This window comes from Lontra canadensis, unplaced genomic scaffold, assembly GCF_010015895.1.
Source record: "Lontra canadensis isolate GAN:19392208 unplaced genomic scaffold, GSC_riverotter_1.0 scaffold102, whole genome shotgun sequence".
Classification (NCBI taxonomy): domain Eukaryota; kingdom Metazoa; phylum Chordata; class Mammalia; order Carnivora; family Mustelidae; genus Lontra; species Lontra canadensis.
Window position 1 is genome coordinate 4,567,042 of NW_022631096.1, and position 19,606 is coordinate 4,586,647.

At 41.3% G+C, this 19,606-nt stretch overlaps 1 pseudogene; it reads left to right on the forward strand.

The window, feature by feature from the left end:
* Positions 1-18,959: 18,959 nt before the first annotated feature.
* LOC116855427 lies at positions 18,960-19,087 on the forward strand (annotated as a pseudogene).
* The last annotated feature ends 519 nt before the right edge of the window (positions 19,088-19,606 follow it).

The window sequence follows — 19,606 nt, forward strand, 5'->3', positions numbered from 1 at the left end:
TTTCCTTTGCCTTTGGAGACATATCTTGAAAGAAGTTGCTGTGGCTGATATCGAGGAGGTTACTGCCTATGTTCTCCTCTAGGATTCTGATGGATTCCTGTCTCTCGTTGAGGTCTTTTATCCATTTTGAGTTTATCTTTGTGTACGGTGTAAGAGAATGGTCGAGATTCATTCTTCTACATATAGCTACCCAGTTTTCCCAGCACCATTGAAGAGACTGTCTTTTTCCCACTGCATATTTTTTCCTGTTTTGTCGAAGATTAACTGACCATAGAGTTGAGGGTCCATATCTGGGCTCTCTACTCTGTTCCACTGGTCTATGTGTCTGTTTTTATGCCAGTACCATGCTATCTTGGTGATCACAGCTTTGTAGTAAAGCTTGAAATCAGGTAACGTGATGCCCCCAGTTTTATTTTTGTTTTTCAACATTTCCTTAGCGATTCAGGGTCTCTTCTGGTTCCATACAAATTTTTGGATTATTTGCTCCAGCTCTTTGAAGAATACCGGTGGAATTTTGATTGGAATGACATTAAAAGTATAGATTGCTCTAGGCAATATAGACATTTTAACAATGTTTATTCTTCTGATCCAAGAGCATGGAATGGTCTTCCATCTTTTTGTGTCTTCTTCAATTTCTTTCATGAGTGTTCTGTAGTTCCTCGAGTACAGGTTCTTTACCTCTTTGGTTAGGTTTATTCCCAGGTATCTTATGGTTCTTGGTGCTATAGTAAATGGAATCGATTCTCTAATTTCCCTTTCTGTATTTCCATTGTTAGTGTATAAGAAAGCCACTGATTTCTGTACATTGACTTTGTATCCTGCCACGTTACTGAATTGCTGTATGAGTTCTAGTAGTTTGGGGGTGGAGTCTTTTGGGTTTTCCATATAAAATCAAAAGCTTCTGCACAGCAAAGGAAACAGTCAAGAAAACAAAGAGGTAACCCACGGAATGGGAGAAGATATTTGCAAATGACGGTACAGACAAAAGATTGATATCCAGGATCTATAAAGAACTCCTCAAACTCAACACACAAAAAACAGATAATCATATCAAAAAATGGGCAGAAGATATGAACAGACACTTCTCCAATGAAGACATACAAATGGCTATCAGACACATGAAAAAATGTTCATCATCACTAGCCATCATGGAGATTCAAATTAAAACCACATTGGATATCACCTTACACCAGTTAGAATGGCCAAAATTAGCAAGACAGGAAACAACATGTGTTGGAGGGGATGTGGAGAAAGGGGAACCCTCTTACACTGTTGGTAGGAATGCAAGTTGGTGCAGCCTCTTTGGAGAACAGTGTGGAGATTCCTCAAGAAATTAAAAATAGAACTTCCCTATGACCCTGCAATTGCACTACTGGGTATTTACCCCAAAGATACAGATGTAGTGAAAAGAAGGGCCATCTGTACCCCAATGTTTATAGCAGCAATGGCCACGGTCGCCAAACTGTGGAAAGAACCAAGATGCCCTTCAACGGACGAATGGATAAGGAAGATGTGGTCCATATACACTATGGAGTATTATGCCTCCATCAGAAAGGATGAATACCCAACTTTTGTAGCAACATGGACGGGACTGGAAGAGATTATGCTGAGTGAAATAAGTTAAGCAGAGAGAGTCAATTATCATATGGTTTCACTTATTTGGGGAGCATAACAAATAGCATGGAGGACATGGGGAGTTAGGAGAAGGCAGTTGGGGGAAATTGGAAGGGGAGGTGAACAATGAGAGACTATGGACTCTGAAAAACAATCTGAAGGGTTTGAAGAGGGGGTGGTGGGAGGTTGGGGGAACCAGGTGGTGGGTATTAGAGAGGGCACGGACTGCATGGAGCACTGGGTGTGGTACAAAAACAATGAATACTGTTATGCTGAAAATAAATTTTAAAAAAATGATTAAAAAAAAAAGAACAGTAAAAAAAAAATTGAAAGGTGGATTCTTGGGGTGAAAACAGTCAGGCAACTATACCTTCCTTGTGTCTCCTTCTTTCTAATTTGAATACCTGATAAATCTCAGCAATAGTGTGATCAGTGTTTAAGGACTAGAATGTCCTTCTGGTTTACCCCTTGTTTCACTGAGCCTTCATAGGCACTGTATGATGGGCTGGTCAAATCTGAAGTCAGTAACATGTTCCTAACTGGTAAATACTCTATTCTTTTAATTAGCTGACAGTCTCCATGCTTTAGATATAGAACAGATTAGTAACACAGAGTAGTCTCCATTCCGTATAGGTTGGTCTGTACTTTTGCTCGGGAAGAAGGAAAATCAGATGCTTTTCTAAACAGTATAGAGCAGGATGTACGATCAGCCCTTCCACGGGTGTGAGCCAGGCTGTGAGACCTATGTGAAGGGTTTTACAGCCCAGAAGGGGTTCTGGGTTCCCCAGTTCTTGGTCTAAGCCCCAGATTATAGGAGCAGGAGTAAAGAGACTAAAGAGCGTGTTCCCCAAGGCATCCATTTTCATTCATTTTAACAAAACCACTTCTAAAAAACCTAAAAGACGAAGGTGTGAGATACGTAATGATGCATTCAGCTTCAGAATCAGGACAAAGGCTTTACATTACAGAAGCCTGCTAATATGATTTCACTAAGTCCCAAAAGTAAACGGAATTTGATAATCACATCTATTTTCTCTAGAGAGGATTAGAGCGGGTTTCCCTAATAACATCCAGTCCTCTGAGATGAGGGTATGTCTTATATTCATAGTCAAGCCCTCTGGAAATCACAGTGGAGAGGTTCTGGTTTACCAGGTATACCGCCAAGGCAGGCAGACAGCAAACATCCCATCCTCATATGCTGTCCTCATCACTTCATCCTGGCTCTGTTTTTTTTTTCTTTTTTTTTTTTTTCTCTTATTTAGAGGCTACAGAGATTCCAAACTTGGAAATCAAGTCTAATGTGACAGACCTGCAGGCAGAACATTTGGAGAGCTTTTTCATTTCACACCGTGATAAGTTAGGGAGCTGTTCATCTATTTCTCTAATCCACACGGCCACAGCCAGGATGCTCAGGCCTGCAGAATGACATCGCTCCCGGTCTCCAAATTCTGATACGGCTGTATGTCATTCTTTCTCACAGAGCTAGTTAAGCATTTACCGGACACATAATAAAGGAGATGAATTACCTGCTCACTTTAATCACTGATGCCCAGCTCTGGCTCAGCTTTTGAAAATCCATCTCCTTTCTTCTCCTTTGCCAATAGCCCCGTCTGGCCAGCATGTCACTTTTTTTTTTTTTTTTCTTAAGAAGAGAGAGAGAAGAGAGCTAGTGGGGAGGGGCAGATGGAGAGAATCTCAAGCAGGCTCCATGCTGAGCATGTGGGGCTTGATGTCACAACCCTGAGATCATGACCTGAGCAGAAATCAAGAGTCGGACACTCAAATGACTGAGCCACCCAGGCCCCCATTTGACTCATTTCAACCAAGTGGCAAATTCCATTTCATTTAAAAAACAAAAAAAACAGGAAACAGTCCATTATTATCCTTAGAGGTCTGGCTTTGCTGCCTATGGAATCCCAACACTGTCCTAGAATCCATTCACTTTCCCATTTTCCTAGAAGATTATCCCAAACCTTCTCTTACCTACCTAAATCCACAACTCCACTATCCTCACTCTCAGCTCAAAACATTACCCCCTGCTTCCACCACTCCACTTAGAAGTGACCTCCTGCAGACTCCCACAGCTTACCTCCCACCATCCTACCTATTAAGGGATCAACTTCCAAATTGTATCTAAACTCACTCCCTCCACATGGGTCCCAGATCCCATGCCTGCTGTCTGCTCTGGGACTTCACTCTCAAATTCTCCTTTCTCTTCTATATCATCTATTTTTCACTCCCCACTAAATTACTCCCATTAGCATACTAACATGTAAACCCTTCTCTCATTTTAGAAAAGGAAGACAAAGTAAAACCTCTTGACTCCATTTCCCCCACCAACTTACACTGGATTCTTCTGCTCCCCTTTGTAGCAGATATCCTTGAAATCCTGGCTCTCATTCCACTCTTCTCTTTAGCTCTTACCCCCATTCTGGTTAGCATCCACCACTACCCCACTCCACAGAAATTGCTCTTTTTGAAGGCACCAATAACCTCTACATTGTTAATCCCATAGTCAGTTCTCTGTCTTCTTCTTACTTCACCTATTACATGGTTTCACACCATTCCCTTCTTAACCCATTCTCTTCACAGGGCTCCCACAGCACCACACTCTCCACTTTTCTTCTAAGTCACCAGTGACTTCTGTGTCCTTAATGGGATTTTGTTCTAACCATGCTCTTAATGTTGCAATACCATAGGGTTCAGTCCTTGGCCCTTTTCTGGGTTCTAAGCACCTCTACTAATTTGATGAGCTCATCGAGACTCATGTCTTTAAATACTATCCACATTCCAAAAGCTCTCAAATATGAATCATAAACCCAGAACTCCCTTGCAAACACCAAAGTCAAATATCTGATTATTTATCAGCATGTACACTTGAATGCCCATAGTGTTGCCAAACTGAATGTGATCATTCCTACACCCCAGTATCTGTGGTTCCTCCAGCCTTCCTCATCTTTGTCAATGGTAACTCCATCCCACCAATTGCTTGGGTCCAAAACCTTGTATCTTTGACTTTACACTTCCTTTCATGCCATACATCCAATCTGTGAGCAAATCCTTTGGTTCTAGCTTAAAATATAACCAGAATTAGCCACTTCTCACTACCTATATTCCCATCACCCAGGCACAAATAACCATCATTTCCTGTTTGGAACATTGCAATAATCTGCTGACAGGAGCCCTGCTTTCAGGCGTGCTGCCTGATAGTCTACTTGCAACCCAGCATCCAGAGTATTCTTAGAAGGTAAGTCAGGTGGTGGCACTCCTCTGCTAAAACCCATGATGATGACTCCTATTTCTTGGGAGTAAAAGCCATAATGCTTGCAATCTGATCTGTCCTTTCTGACTGCATCCCCTACTTCCTTCCTCCCCTTCCTCATCCTGCTCCAGCCATTCTCACCTCCTTGTTCCTCCAACATGCCAGCCTTCAGGCTTTTGCTTTAACTGTTCCATCTGCCTGAATGCTCTTTCTTCAGTTCCTTCTCACCCGATTTCCTCTCCCCCTTCATGACTTTGTGCATAGCTCACCTTCTCATCAAGGCCTATGCTCATCACAGGATACAAGCTGCTCCCCCTTAGGCAACACTCTTTATCTTATGCTACTTGGTTCTCCATTGTCCTTGTCACATTCTAACAAACATTAAACTTTATTTATTGTGCTTCTTAGTTATTGCCGATCTCCCTCAGCTAGAATATAAGCTCCATGAGAGCAGGGATCTTTGCCTTTTTTTTCCCCCACTGATGAATTCCAAAAGTCAAGAATAGTACTTGCATATAGCAGAAACTCAGCGAATATTTATGAAATGAATGAATGGAAGTAAACGCACTTACTGACATAACCAAAAAACCCTGTTATCACATCATTATATGGGTCGTATGATCTTGGAACGCTGTCTATAGCCAATCGGTGATGGCTGCTGTCCAAAATATAACTAAACATAATGAAGGCCAGTGACCTGAGGGAGTCTAGCAGAAAATTCTACTCGCTAGAACCAGTCTGTTAGGAAATGTCCAATCCAGCCCATCTGGCTGTCTGTGGACCACAATTCAGAATGCAAATCTTAGAGACAACAAAGATGTGTAAAAGCAAATGAGCAGTATGTTAAGAAGAGGCAGTTGGGGGCCCCTGGGTGGCTCAGCTGGTTAAGCATCTACCTTTGGATCAGGTCATGATCCCAGGGTCCTGGGATGGAGCCCCACATAGAGCCTCACATTGGGCTCCCTGCTCAGCAGGGAGTCTGCTTCTCCCTCTCCCTCTGCCTGCCTCTTCCCCTGCTAGTGCTCTCTCTTTCCCTCTCTGTGTCTGATAAATAAAAAAAAATCTTTTAAATAAAAAAAATCTTAAAAAAAAAAAGGCAGTTAGTAGTCTTAAGTAAAGAGAAGCTATGAGACAGCATGTCAGTCAGTAATGGATTCAGACAGAGGCAGAGGGAAGCCACAAGCCAAGAATGGTAGTTCAAGAGTTGCGTCTTACACTGGAATCACTGAGATATCCTGAAAAACTTTCCAGGTCCCCATGAAACCTGACGTTGACATTGGTAGGATGCTTCACTTACTTCTCCATCCTTATAATAAGTCCCCATCAACTCAGGCAACCTGAGTGTATCTTTGTTTCTTACAGCCTAGAATTGCTAATTAGTACACAAAAGCATCAAGTCCTTCTTGGCTTCCTTCCTTATACCCTTCTGGCTCCATATAAAATTCAGAAGCAACTCTCAACTCAACACCAAGAGGTAGGGTAATGGGATGAATGAACGTGAGCTTTGGAGGCAGCCCTGCTGGGTCTGAATCCTAGCTCTGCCACTGCCCACCTGTAGGAGCTTTGAGAACTTACTTAATTCATTTATTCCTTATTTTCTTTATTTCTAAAAATGGAACTATTTTAGTATGCACCTTTAAATTTGTTGTGAGGATTAAACTTACAAATCACATATAAGATGCTTAGAACAGACAAACCATAAGACACTCAATCATAGGAAACAAACAGGGTTGCTTGTGGGGGGGTGGTCAGGGATGGGGTAACTGGGTGATAGACATTAAGAACAGCACGTGATGTAATAAGCACTGGATGTTATATAAGACTGATGAATCACTGCCTTTTACCTCTGAAATTAATAATATACTGTATGTTAATTAATTGAATTAAATTTAAAAAGAAAAAGAAATGAGCTATCAAGCAAGAAAAAAAAATATGGCAAAGTCTTAAATGCATATTGTTAAGTGAAAGAGGTCAATCTGAAAAGACGCCATACTGTTTGATGCCAAATATATGATATTCTGGAAAAGCCAAAATGACAGAGACAATAAAATGATCAGTCATTATCAGTATTTGGGGGATCAGAAGAATGAATGAGTGGGGCACAGGGAATTTTCAGGGCAGTGAACCTGTTCTGTAAGATACTGTAATAGACAATGCATGATATTATGCTTTTATTAACACCTGTAGAATTGAATAGCATGAAGAGCAGCCTTAATGTAAACTATGGACTTTAGTTAGTAACTATGTATCAATATTGGTTCATCAGTTATAACAAATGTACTACACCAATGCATGATATCAATAATAATGGAATGGGGGTAGTATATGAGAACTTCCATACTTTCTGCTCAATTTTTCTGTAAACCTAAAGCTGATCTAAAAATAAAATTCGTTATTAAAATTAAGGAAAAAAAGAAGTGTCTGAAACACACTGGGTGCCAATAAATGTTAGTTACTATTATTATCTAGAGTAGTACTATCCAGTAGAAACATAATGGGACCTGCTTATGTAATTTAAAATTTTAGTAGTCATATTTAAAAACAATAAATGGGAATGGACAATTTTAATAATACATTTTATTTATCCCAATTTCTAAAATATTTCAACTTATAACCAATATAAAAATGATTAAACAAGAGATTTTGTATTCTTGGTTTTGTACTAAGTCATCAAAGTCCAATGAGTGTTTTATACTTAGAGTACATGTCAATCCAGACTATACTAATGCTAAATGCTCAAGAGCCACTAGTGGCTATAACAGAGGAAACCCATGGGGAAATGCCTCCTTTCTGTCTTTCTAGAACCTAGATTCTACATTACAATGATTTCTTAAAATGCATACTATTTTCTTTAAAACTATGATAAGGGTGCATGGGTGGCTCAGTTGGTTAAGGGACCAACTCTTGATTTAGGCTCAGGTTGTGATCTCAGGGTCATGAGATCAAGACCCTCATTGAGCTCAGGACTCAATGAGGAATCTGCATCTCTCTCTCCCTCTACTCTTCCTTCATGCTCTTTCTCTCTCTCTCTCTCTCTCAAATAATTGAATAAAAATATTAAAAAACAACAAACCAACCAACCAAGGTAAAGGGCTCAAGATTCAGCCCTCTCAGTGTCACACCAGAAAACTGATTGAGAACTTGAGTTTATGAAATCCTAAACCTACTCTCTCCAAGTGAACCAGGCAACCCATCCTCTCCCTAAGATGATCCATTCTTCTTGCAGGGGGCACATTGATGCTGGCATTCTGCCATCATTCATTCTCCTCAAACATTTCCTTCCATTCATTTGATTCATGTTTTAATTCATATATTGATTTGTGCTTTTAGGCTCTTTCTCTTGCTTTTCTCATCATCATCATTTTCTGGAAATGAGACATGGAGTCAGATGACAGTGTGGTAGGGGAGAGGTCAGGCAGGAGAGCTAAAGGAATGGTTTTCTATGACACCCAAGTTGGAAACTAGGTGAAATATTGGCATTGTGAGCTAATGCATAGAGTGGCAGCAGGTGAAAGAGGGATCTAAAACTCTTCTGCTTCTGTCTTCCTTCAACACCGCTCCCCCCATCTGGTTTCCCCCCTCTATGCTGGACTACAGCAATAGCCTCCTGAATAGAATGTTTGAAACAACAGGGCTAAATTTCAATCTCTTTGTTTAACTCTGTATCTCTAGTAAATAGGATTATACTGACACATAGCAAACTTTTGCCAAATATTTAGGGAAGGGAGGAAGGAAGAAAGGAAGGAAGAGGGGGGAGAGGAGGAGGGAGTGAGGGAGGAAAGAAAGGAAAGGAAGGGAAAGGAAAAGAAAGGAAAGGAATGGAAAGGAAAGGAAAGGAAAGGAAAGGAAAGGAAAGGAAAGGAAGAGGGATATTTCCGCCTTGGCTTTCCTTTAATGCATTCTCCATGTCTTCTTTGGAAAGGCTCACACACAATACTGTAGCCCACAAAACCGTGTATGATCTTGCCCCCTGTCATATTGTCTACCTTGTTGACTCACTCTTCCCCCTCACTACATTTAACCAAACTACCTCTTCTTAATTCCTTGCACTAGCTGAGATTATTACTGCTTTGGAGTCATTGTTTTGCCATTTGCTCTGTCTGGAATGATCTTTACTGGCATTTCCTTATCCTCAAAGTTGCATGTTAAATATTACTGATTAAAATAGGTTTCCTTTGATCCCTACCCCCGTTGTTCCTTATGTTAGATGTTCTCATTTTATGATTACATATTTATACATTTGCTTACCTATTTATTAGCCTATATGTGTCACTCCCATGCCTATCCAACAGTGAGCTCCATGAAGGGCAGACACCATGCCTATTTCATTCACCTCTCTACACCCAACCCCTAGTAGGATGCCTGGTACATATTAAATCTCAACTCATAAAGGCTGAATATATGATATAGGTCCCTGACATACAAATTGCTTCTCTGGTGTAAGTTACATCATCATTTCCTTTAACTTTCACCCTGAACTGTTATGAAAATGGGAGGCATTTGTTAAAAAGAGGGCACCTGGATGTCCTATTTGCCTGAGAAGAGCACCATTGTTGGAACACCTCCAGCAAGAGTGATGGTTCAGCAAGGCATAGTCTGACTCTGGTATGATGTTTCACTAGCTGTGGAGAAAATTTCCAGTGGCATGATTCATACCCCAAAACAGGACACCTTGAAGACCAAAGAGGCACTGTTCTGAAAGAATCCTGTCTTTAAAGATAACAGGGAATCTTCTTAAACAAGAAACCACCAAATCTGAGAAAAAGGCACCACATGGGTATTCTGACAAGATCAGGTGTGTTCAGAGTGGTATGACTGTAGACCGCATGGGTATTCTAACCAGGAAGTAATGAAGATAAGGGATATTATCACCCTTTTGTTCAGTTACTAAACACTTATCCCTTAGGAACATAACAATGACGACAACAGCAATAACTCACATTTCATGAGAATTTACAATATTCCAGTCATTCTGCTAAATCCTTTATGCGATTAATCTCATTCAATGCACATAACAACTGTATAGAGTTGGGATTAAACTTATATCCACTTTACACACAAAGAAAAATGATGCATAGATTTGTTTGATATCTTGCCCATGAATACTCAGCCTTTAAGTTGCCAGGCTAATATTTGAATACAAGTCTGACAATTCCAACATTGATGGCTCTGTGCCTTTAGTCAAGCACTGTGAAGTCTGTAATGACAGATGGAAGATGGCAGCTAGTATTCTTACAGATGGTAAGAAAGCCTCCTTTAGCCATAGGACTCATGATGATCTTGAGAGCAGTGATATAACTACTTGGGTTACAAGGTGGTACATAATGGATGTTGAGAGCATGTAGTGGTCCTTCCCTAGAATGGGACAGGTTTTCTACCAGAAAGCAACAGAATATGGAGCAGCAGGAGGAAGAGAGGACAGAGAAGTACTGTTAAACAGCTCACAGACGGACCTCTGGCCAAAAGGTCTAAGCTGTTGTTTCTGGCAGATCTCAGTCTAGCAATTCTGACCCATATTCTCCTATTCAGACTCTACACCCCTTTTCAGAATGTCCTCTTTCTGTTAAGCTGTCTCTCTTTTCCCAACCTGGTGATACTCCTATGAGGACCTACTGGACAGTTGAAATGTTACCAAAAAAGACCAGAAATCAGTGTACTCCAGTGAAGCATCAGAAACCCATTAACATTGTCCAAGCATTGTAGCAAGAGACTCTAGCTTCTGGTCTGAATTATTCCTTCAAACTCATTTTTCTTACTTTTTACCATGATGATGATGGTGGTGGTAGTGGTGATGATGGTGATGATGGTGAAAGTAATAATTTCTCATTGTGTATAATTAAATAAAACAGAATAATAAAATTGAAAGTGATGTCCCCTCGTATACACACAATTTCACTCTTCAGAAGCAGCCATGCTAACAGTTTGGGAAATATCTCTTTATAACCATCATTTCTGTCCATAACACCCATGAGAGGGCAGCTACAATTCTCCTTTTTTCAAGTCATGGAATGGAGTCCTCAGGAAGGAACCCAATTCTCTTAAAGGGTCTTACTATAGCTGAGAGGGGGGAAAACTCCACATCCAACTTCAGGATTACCCTGACCTTCTGTGGGGGTGTGTACAACACAGACATGCATTTAACATTTAACTCTGGGCTAGACTATGACATGGAAACTATAGGGCCAAGCTGCCTTCTAGTAGATGTGGGGAGGATATATATCTCATACAGCTGAAATATTCAGAATCGGGCACTGGCTCCATAGGGCTGCTTACTAAGGCAAAGGATTTGCTATATAAGCCACAGTAGGAGATCTTAAGAAATAACATTGTTTTAAAAGGTGTGTGTCACAGGGGAAAGTGTGCTAGAGAAGGCCTCTGACTACCATAGTGTTCAGTAAATAGGCAGAGTTCTAACCTGCTGGGATCCGAAGATAAGAGACAGGGAAATCTAGATGTGTGGGCACATGATTAACCCTGGAGAAGACTATCCAAAGATAGAAAGGCCCATTCTTTCTGCCAGAATACGAGGACCCAATCCTGGGAGAACAGCAATACTAGGTCTGCTGTGGAGAGGGCCTTGAACACCAGAACCGGGACTCAGTGGGTCTGTGTCTCAGAAGCACATGAAAAGCCCATTTGGAGAACTTGGAGCACAGGTCAGGGACAACCCAGAAGCCACTTGGAAATTCACTTGCCAGTGTGGGCATAAGAATCATAAGTTTCACCTATTTTGAGATCAGAATTAATCTTAGAGACAGGCATGGGGCTGTCTGGGGTCCTGTGTCCACAGCTATAGGAAAGGAGCAGTGCAGGGCTGGAAGTCAGGCCAAGCTCAATACCTCAAAGTTCTACAGTCATGAGATTAAGCATCTTAGATCTTTTAAAGATGTTTATTGGTTAAAAATTATGTATAGAAACTTAAGTATTGAGGATACATCAATAATGTATCAAGGTTAATTTGAAGGGATGTGGCAGGGAAGGCAAGAGCTAAGTAGAGAAAATATTTTATTCAGGATGCTAAAAATAACAGCTTTGTGTGCCATGTTGAACATTACCATTGAATACAGCCAAGTAATTATATATCCCAAATCTAGCTTACATTTGCCATACCAATATAGTAATACTAAAAAAGATTTAAGAAGTTAAGCCTCTCTTTAGCACACCCTTCCTTAAAAAAAAATATTTTGTTACTTTTAAATCACTACAAATGGAATGCCTTCAAAAAATAAATGTCCCAGCAAAATGAAGAGGACGTCTCATGACTTTGATATTACTGCTTTGATAATCCCCTTTTCCCACCTCCTCTTTCAGACAAATGATTGGTTCTCTGCATTGTCTATGGAGAAGAACGTGACAGGCAGAAAGTACAAATGGCCTGAGAGACTGTGTTCTGTCTTCCCAAGGCTCCAAGACTTTGAGGAATTTGCGTTTGCTCATAGACAAGACCCCAATGTCCACTCCCATTCCAGATAAGGAAAAGATTTCCCCAAAGCTAACGAGGGGATGTGGGGAGAGAAAGAGATAAAGAAAGAGAGATGGTAAGAGCCAAGAAATCAGGGTGTTCTTGGGAGGACAATGTGCACATGCTCCCCATCATAGGCCTGGGGAGAGGAACACATCACAGAAAGAGAGAATGGCTACATGGCTCTGGGTCTAGGGGGTAACAGATTCACAAAGCCTCCTGGATACCCGGCACAGCGCAGAAGAAGCAAAAGAGCTCCCAGAGCTGTAGGATCATGGAGACCAAAGATGTCCCAGCAGCCACCTGCACAACTCATTGGTTCAGGACCAGATGGGCTCCTGCCAGTCCATGTCTCTGTACTATAGGAGGTGCCCTGACCCTCGAATAAAATGCTGAAGGGGTGGGAAAGCCTCCAAATTCACGAAAATTCAATTTCAGCCATCCCAGCCTTCTGCATCCCAGCCTCTGCAAGGAGCCAAGATGGATTAACAGGAACCAAATGCACCCTCCTACCTAAACCACTACCCCCCACCCCAAAAAGCAGACACATTATATGAAACATGGTTTTTAAGACACTGAAAATCAGGCAATGAAGGACAGTGATCTCTAAGAAGTGGAAAACACAAAAGATGAACCCTTTGGTTATCCCAGCTTGCTGCCTTGAGAAAGTTTCCTGGCTGCAGTGCCAGGAGGGAGACCCAGGAAGAGCCCAGCAGAGTCCCTGAATTGAAGAGACCAAGGCAGCCAGAGTTTGTCAATGTACAATGTTACATCCAGCAAAAACTATCCTTCAAAAATGAAGGTGAAATAAAGACTTTCTCAGACCTTGAAGAGCTGAAAAAAATGTGTCACCAAAGGAAAAACATACCAGCGGGACAAACAGATCTACACAAAGGAAGGAAGAGCACAGAAAAAAAAAAAAAAAAAAAAGACTGAGTAAACGTATGAGTCCTTTTTCCTCTTAATCTCTTTAAAATACAACTGCCCATCCAAACAAAATAATAATCATGTATTTGGGAGTTTATAGCATTTATATAAGTAAAAGGCAACAATAGCATAAAGACTGGGAAGAGAAATATAAAATTCCTCTATTATATGTGAAGTGGTAGTCAAATATCACTTGATCACAGACTATGATAAAATGAAGGTAGATGTTATAAACCTTAGAGAAGTGACTAAATATTAAGGCAAAACCAAGGGTTATAGCTAATAAGGCAACAAAGGAGATATTCCTCCTGAGCTCCACCCAGATATCTCTGTTTTGGTCACAGGTCTGTCCCGGGCTAGTGGCAGGAACCCAATCAGCTTTTCTCTGGATCCCAGTTTCTGGCTCTGTAAAGTGAGGGGTTTGGACTAGAGTCTCTTCTCAACACTAGATGCTCTACAAGGCTCCACTGAGCCCTAACCCTCTAAAACCTCTGATCTCTCTGCCAGAACATCACCTGGGATCTTCAAGACTAATGCTTGTTGGAGGCATGAAACGGGCTGAGAGAACCCCCCACTGGAACTTCCCTCTGAAAGGAAGATTGGACTGGGAGCCAAGAGACCTGGACTCGGGTCTTCTCTTCTGCTGACCTGTCTAGTAAGTACAGACAGGTACTGGATTTCAGGACTCTCATCTGTGTGTCAAGTGACTGGTGCATCCTTGGGTCTTTGGCTCTTCTAACATTTCCATATCTAACTCTAAGTATCATCCTCAGTTTTTCCCAGGCCCTTAGTCAGTAGCCAGTGGGAATAAATTAAAACCTGTCTCAAGAATTCTGATCACTGTTTTGAAATTATATTATCCTTTGGATGATTGTGGATAAAGACATTTTAGCCAAGTCACACTTGTAAATGGAACCATCTACTTGGCAGGAAAAAAGGGAAGTTATCTAAGGCAATGCTTCCTTCCTTACATCATTATGGTGACTCACAAACAATGCTGAGTATTGAGGAATGTCAAGACCCAACTCTCCTGCTTAATTACTCTGCATGACATATGTGTATAATTAATGCCTTCTCTGTACCTGAGTGGATTAAAATAGGAAGGAATGAGGAAGGTTTCATCCCAAAATCATAATTCTGTGACCACTTGAGAAACATTAATATGGATCTGTTCACCAGGGTCAAGACTTGATCTGAGTTCCATCTCTGACAAAGAGAAACAGAATTTGTGAGTTGGATGGTCCCTAAGAGATCTATTGCTGACATGTAAAGAAGAAATCACAATATTCAGCAGTGTTTGGGTCACCACGGAAGACTGATCATATGACCAATCATAAGATACCTGTTATGGATTGAGTGGTGTCCCCCCAAAAGATGTTGATATCCTAACTCACAATACCTGAGAGTGTGACCTTATTTGGAAATCGGGTTTTTGCATAGGATCAAGTTAAGATGAAATCACTGGAATGGGCCCTAATCTAATTGATGTCCTTATTTAATTTATTTTATTTATTTATTTATTTATTTATTTATATTTAAAGATTTTATTTATTTATTTGACAGAGAGAGATCACAAGTAGGCAGAAAGGTAGGCAGAGAGAGAGGGAGAAGCAGGCTCCCTGCTGAGGAGAGAGCCCGATGTGGGGCTCAATCCCAGGACCCTGAGATCATTACCTGAGTCGAAGGCAGAGGCTTAACCCACTGAGCCACCCAGGGGCCCTATTTTATTTTTTTAAAAGATATTTTATGTATTTATTTGAGAGAGAGAGAGAGCAAGAAGCGGGAGGAGGAAAGGGACAGGGACAAGCAGACTCTGCCCTGAGTGCAGAGTCTAACGTGGGGCTCAATCCCAGCACCCTGAGATCATGACCTGAGCTGAAACCAAGAGTCAGACACTTAACCAACTGAGCCACCCAGGTGCCCCAGTGTCCTTTTTTTTTTTTTTTTTTTTTTTTTTTTGTAATGGGGGAGATGAAGATACAGACATGAGAGGGAGAACACCATGTAAAGATGACAGCAGAGATCGGGGTCATGGGTTTATAAGCCAAAGAACATGAAAGATTGCCAGAAAAGCTGGTAGAAAATAAGAGAAAAGCATGGAACACATTTCTCCCTGTTCCACGAAGAAACCAACACCGCCAACCCCTTGATCTTGGACTTCTAGCTTCATTTATTGTGAAACAATAAATTTCTGTGTTTAAGCCACTCGGTGTCTGGTACTGTGTTACAGCAGTCCTGGCAGGCTAATGCAAAACCCAAATGTTTTGAGAAAGTGGTAATAAGAGACATAGAACAAAATCTGGAAGAACAACAACAAAATCTGAAGAAAGAAATAAGAAGCAAGAAAGCACTAGGGAGAATAAAAACAATAAAGATGGGAAAAAGAATAAACAAATAAATGAATAAAAGCAAGTCCCCTGTATTTCTTTTCTTTCCTACAATAATCCTCACCAACAACAGGTTCTCCTAACGGGAAATGTTAGTGTGTGGGTATTTGCTTCTGTGTATCTTTTGGCAACAGCAAAAATGCCAAGGCCAGTCTAAGTCTATTACTTTAAGTGTATATTGTTCTTTTTCTTTTTTTAGATTTGATTTATTCAATTGAGAGAGAGAGAGAGAAGGAGAGAAAGGATGAGAAGGGAGGAGGGGCAGAGAGAGAGGGAGAAGCGGACTTCCTGCTGAGCAGATGTGGGGCTCGATCCCAGGACCCTGAGATCATGACCTGAGCTGAAGGTAGATGCTCAACCGACTGAGCCACCCAGGCGCCCCATGTGTACAGTATTCTTATTAGGGATAAATAGAAAAATGGGGAATGAAGAGACAGGAATGAAAAAGAAAAGGAATAAAAGCAGATGGCAGAAGAGGGAAAACATTTAAATTAAAACTTGACAAAATAAAGAAGACAAGAGAAAGCACACCCCAAATCTGGAAACACACGCTGGTGAGAACTTCGGGAAAGGATCTGAGGCAGTTTTCAAAGGGGGCAGATGGAGGGTGGGAAAAGAGGAAGGAGTCAGCTTCTCAGAATGTAAATTCCTAAAGGTTTTGCACATGTGTTTGCAGAGCTAAACACTCACAATCAGATACACGCCAAGCAGCCTCTTGCACATGTCACGAAGCAATACATACGTGCCTGCCATCTAACTGAATTCTTCATACAGGAGATCCTGAAAAGGGCACAGAGAACAAAAAAGGATCACGGCCAATTCACAGGGACGGTCTTATATTTTTAACCATTTAAGATGTCTCACATAAAATTAATTTTTTTAATTTAAATTCTTGGCAACTACAATGCAAATGCCAGCCTTTCTCTCACCCTCCAAGTGAAGACTCTAGTGTATTTTGGGAGAGGGGGGCTGGTTTCGTTTCTTCTCTAAGCTACTTCCATCCTGCAGCTGCTTTTCCGGAGCTCTCTCCTCTTTCACGGGTCTCCATGACTGAACGACTGTTCACCTCCACTCATCAGCAGCTCTGCTGGCTGTAGGGAGCTGCTGGTGGGCAGTCTCCTCGCCGCAATGGCCAGTGACGAACGTGAGCGGGCCCTACTCTTTACAGCCTCCTCCTCCCACTCCCCACGATTCCATCACAAGGCTCAAGGCTGTTGAGATTTTACTCAGTTGAAGGTAACAGAAAAGGATTACAGCAGCCCCACCCCCACCCTGCCTTATCCTTACTGGTTTTGCTCACCATGGTTTGAATCATCCTCAGTCAACCAAGGATGAGAAGCAGATGACTCTCCTTCTGACAGATGGTCAGAAGGTCAGCAGTAGCCCTAAGCCTGTCATTCACCTCACTTCCTCTCATTACATAGGCATTTTTGTCGGCTTACATCATCACAAGAAGAGGGGTGAGTGCAGGACAGTAACATATTCTAAGAGAGAGAGACCACATTCATATAACTTTTATTACAGTATATTGTCGTAATTTTTCCAGTATTATTCATCTCTTACTGTGCCTAATTTATAAAGGAAATTTTGTCCTATGTCTGTACATATAGGAAAAAAACAGTATATTTGGTACTCTCCATATTTTCAGGAATCCACTAGGGGTCATGGAACATAGTCCCCCCATGGGTAGTTCCCCAAGGGGGGAACTACCATACTATAAAAAAAGGAAGATATTTTTTAACTATTCACTTTAGAGAAAGAGCTTAAAAATTTTAGTTAAAAAAAAAGTATTTGGCTTAAAAAAAAGAAAGAAAGAAAAAGATAAGCATTTGACTTGCTGTCTCCTTGAAGACACAACTCAATTCCTAGCCTTGCTACCCCATCCGTAAAATGCACTCATCTCACCAACTGTCTCCTTTTGTCAAAACACAGCAGTTAAAATCTCCTACAACAACTACAGTAAAAAACAATGTTGTTAAGCAGAGAGGTGCCACTCCCCTTTATTCTCCTGTGGCCCTCAGACTGCACAGAATTTAAGAAAGACAAAAGACAAAAGAAATGATGCTTAGTCAGTGATATTTTTAGCATGCAAGAAATCAGGACTCAGTCCAAACCCAATTCAGTGTTTATTTTCAGAATTTATTTTCTCATACACAGAATGCTCTAATATAAGGTTTGGTTAGTTTTGCTACTCAACAATGTCATCAGAGATTTGAGCTCTTTCCCTCTCTCTGCTCTGTTGAACAAAGCATTAGCTTTGTTTTAGGGCTCATACCCTCAGAGTCAGCAACCGTGACAGCAATACATCCTTGTTCATACCCAATGGGACAGGGACCCTGGCTTTTCTTTGCAGAAACCTCTGATGGGAGTGCAATTTAAAAGGGTAGTCAGGGAAAACCAACCTCTGGTTATTATAGCGAAATGCAACTAACAAGAGTACTTGGTTGCCACAATGAGATACCACCTCACATGAGTCAGAATGGCTAAAATATTAACAAGTCAGGAAATGACAGATGCTAGCGAGGATGTGGAGAAAGGGGAACCCTCCTACACTGTTGGTGGGAATGCAAGCTGGTGCAACCACTCTGGAAAATAGCATGGAGGTTCCTCAAAAAGTTGAAAATAGAGCTACCCTATGACCCAGCAATCGCACTACTGGGTATTTACCCTAAAGATACAAATGTAGTGATCCAAAGGGGCACCAGCACCCGGATGTTTATAGCAGCATAGCCAAACCATAGCCAAACTATGGAAAGAACCTAGATGTCCATCAACAGATGAATGGATTAAGAAGATGTGGTGTATATATACAATGGAATACTATGCAGCCATGAAAAGAAATGAAATCTTGCCATTTGCGATGACGTGGATGGAACTAGAGGGTATTATGCTTAGCGAAATAAGTCAATCAGAGAAAGACAATTATCATATGATCTCCCTGATATGAGGAAGTTGAGAGACAATGTGGGGGTTTGGCGGGTAGGAAAGGAATAAATGAAACAAAATGGGATTGGGAGGGAGACAAACCATAAGAGACTCTTAATCTCACAAAACAAACTGAGGGTTGCCAGGAGGAGGAGGGTAGGGAGAGGGTGGTTGGGTTATAGACATTGGGGAGGGTATGTGCTATGGTGAGTGCTGTGAAGTGTGTAAACCTGGCTATTCACAGACCTGTACCCCTGGGGCTAATAATACATTATATGTTAATTTAAAAAATTAATTTTTTTTTTAAAAAGAGCACTTGGTTGCACAAGATGTTGCTCTGAATCGTGATAAGTTTTTCCTTTTGATTTTCTAGAAAGTGTCAAGCTTTGTGCAGTGGCAGTATTGTAGCCAATGAGGTTTATCCGAGGCATGATTATTGCTGTTTGATTTTCTAGAAAGTGCCAACCCCCAGTGCCCAAGACCTACACCTTTTCTGTCATCTCTCTGGGACAGCTTCTGTTCCAACTTTAGCCCTTCCCCAGTCGATTCCTCCCTTCTCTTTGGTTACAAGCATTCTGATGGCTCTGCCCCAGCTATACTCTCTGTGGATATGATACTCAGACCTACTCCACCCTATTCCAGGTGGGCTCTGACCAACATGGAATAAAATGGGTCCATCATCTCTGACATTCTCTATTCTGTGGACTTTATAGCTGATGGGGAAAACACACTGGTGCCCACTCTTCTCATATAACCCTGTTGATTGATACAGAACCTTAAGTCAATAAGATTGCTAAGAAATTGTTATGTCTTCAGCCCTAGGCTCTTTCCACTCTGTGGAGTCTCCTCCCTCTTGATTTCATTACCTTTGGGGAAAATGAAATGAGTTAGCGCAGTTGCTGTGACAGTCAGGATCACGGCATGTAATGACCTCTAGGTATCCTCTCTTGCCCCCCCGTAACGCTGCCTACTTCATCCTAGAGATTTGATTAACACCATCCCAATCGGCAAAGCTTTAAGTGCTGAGTT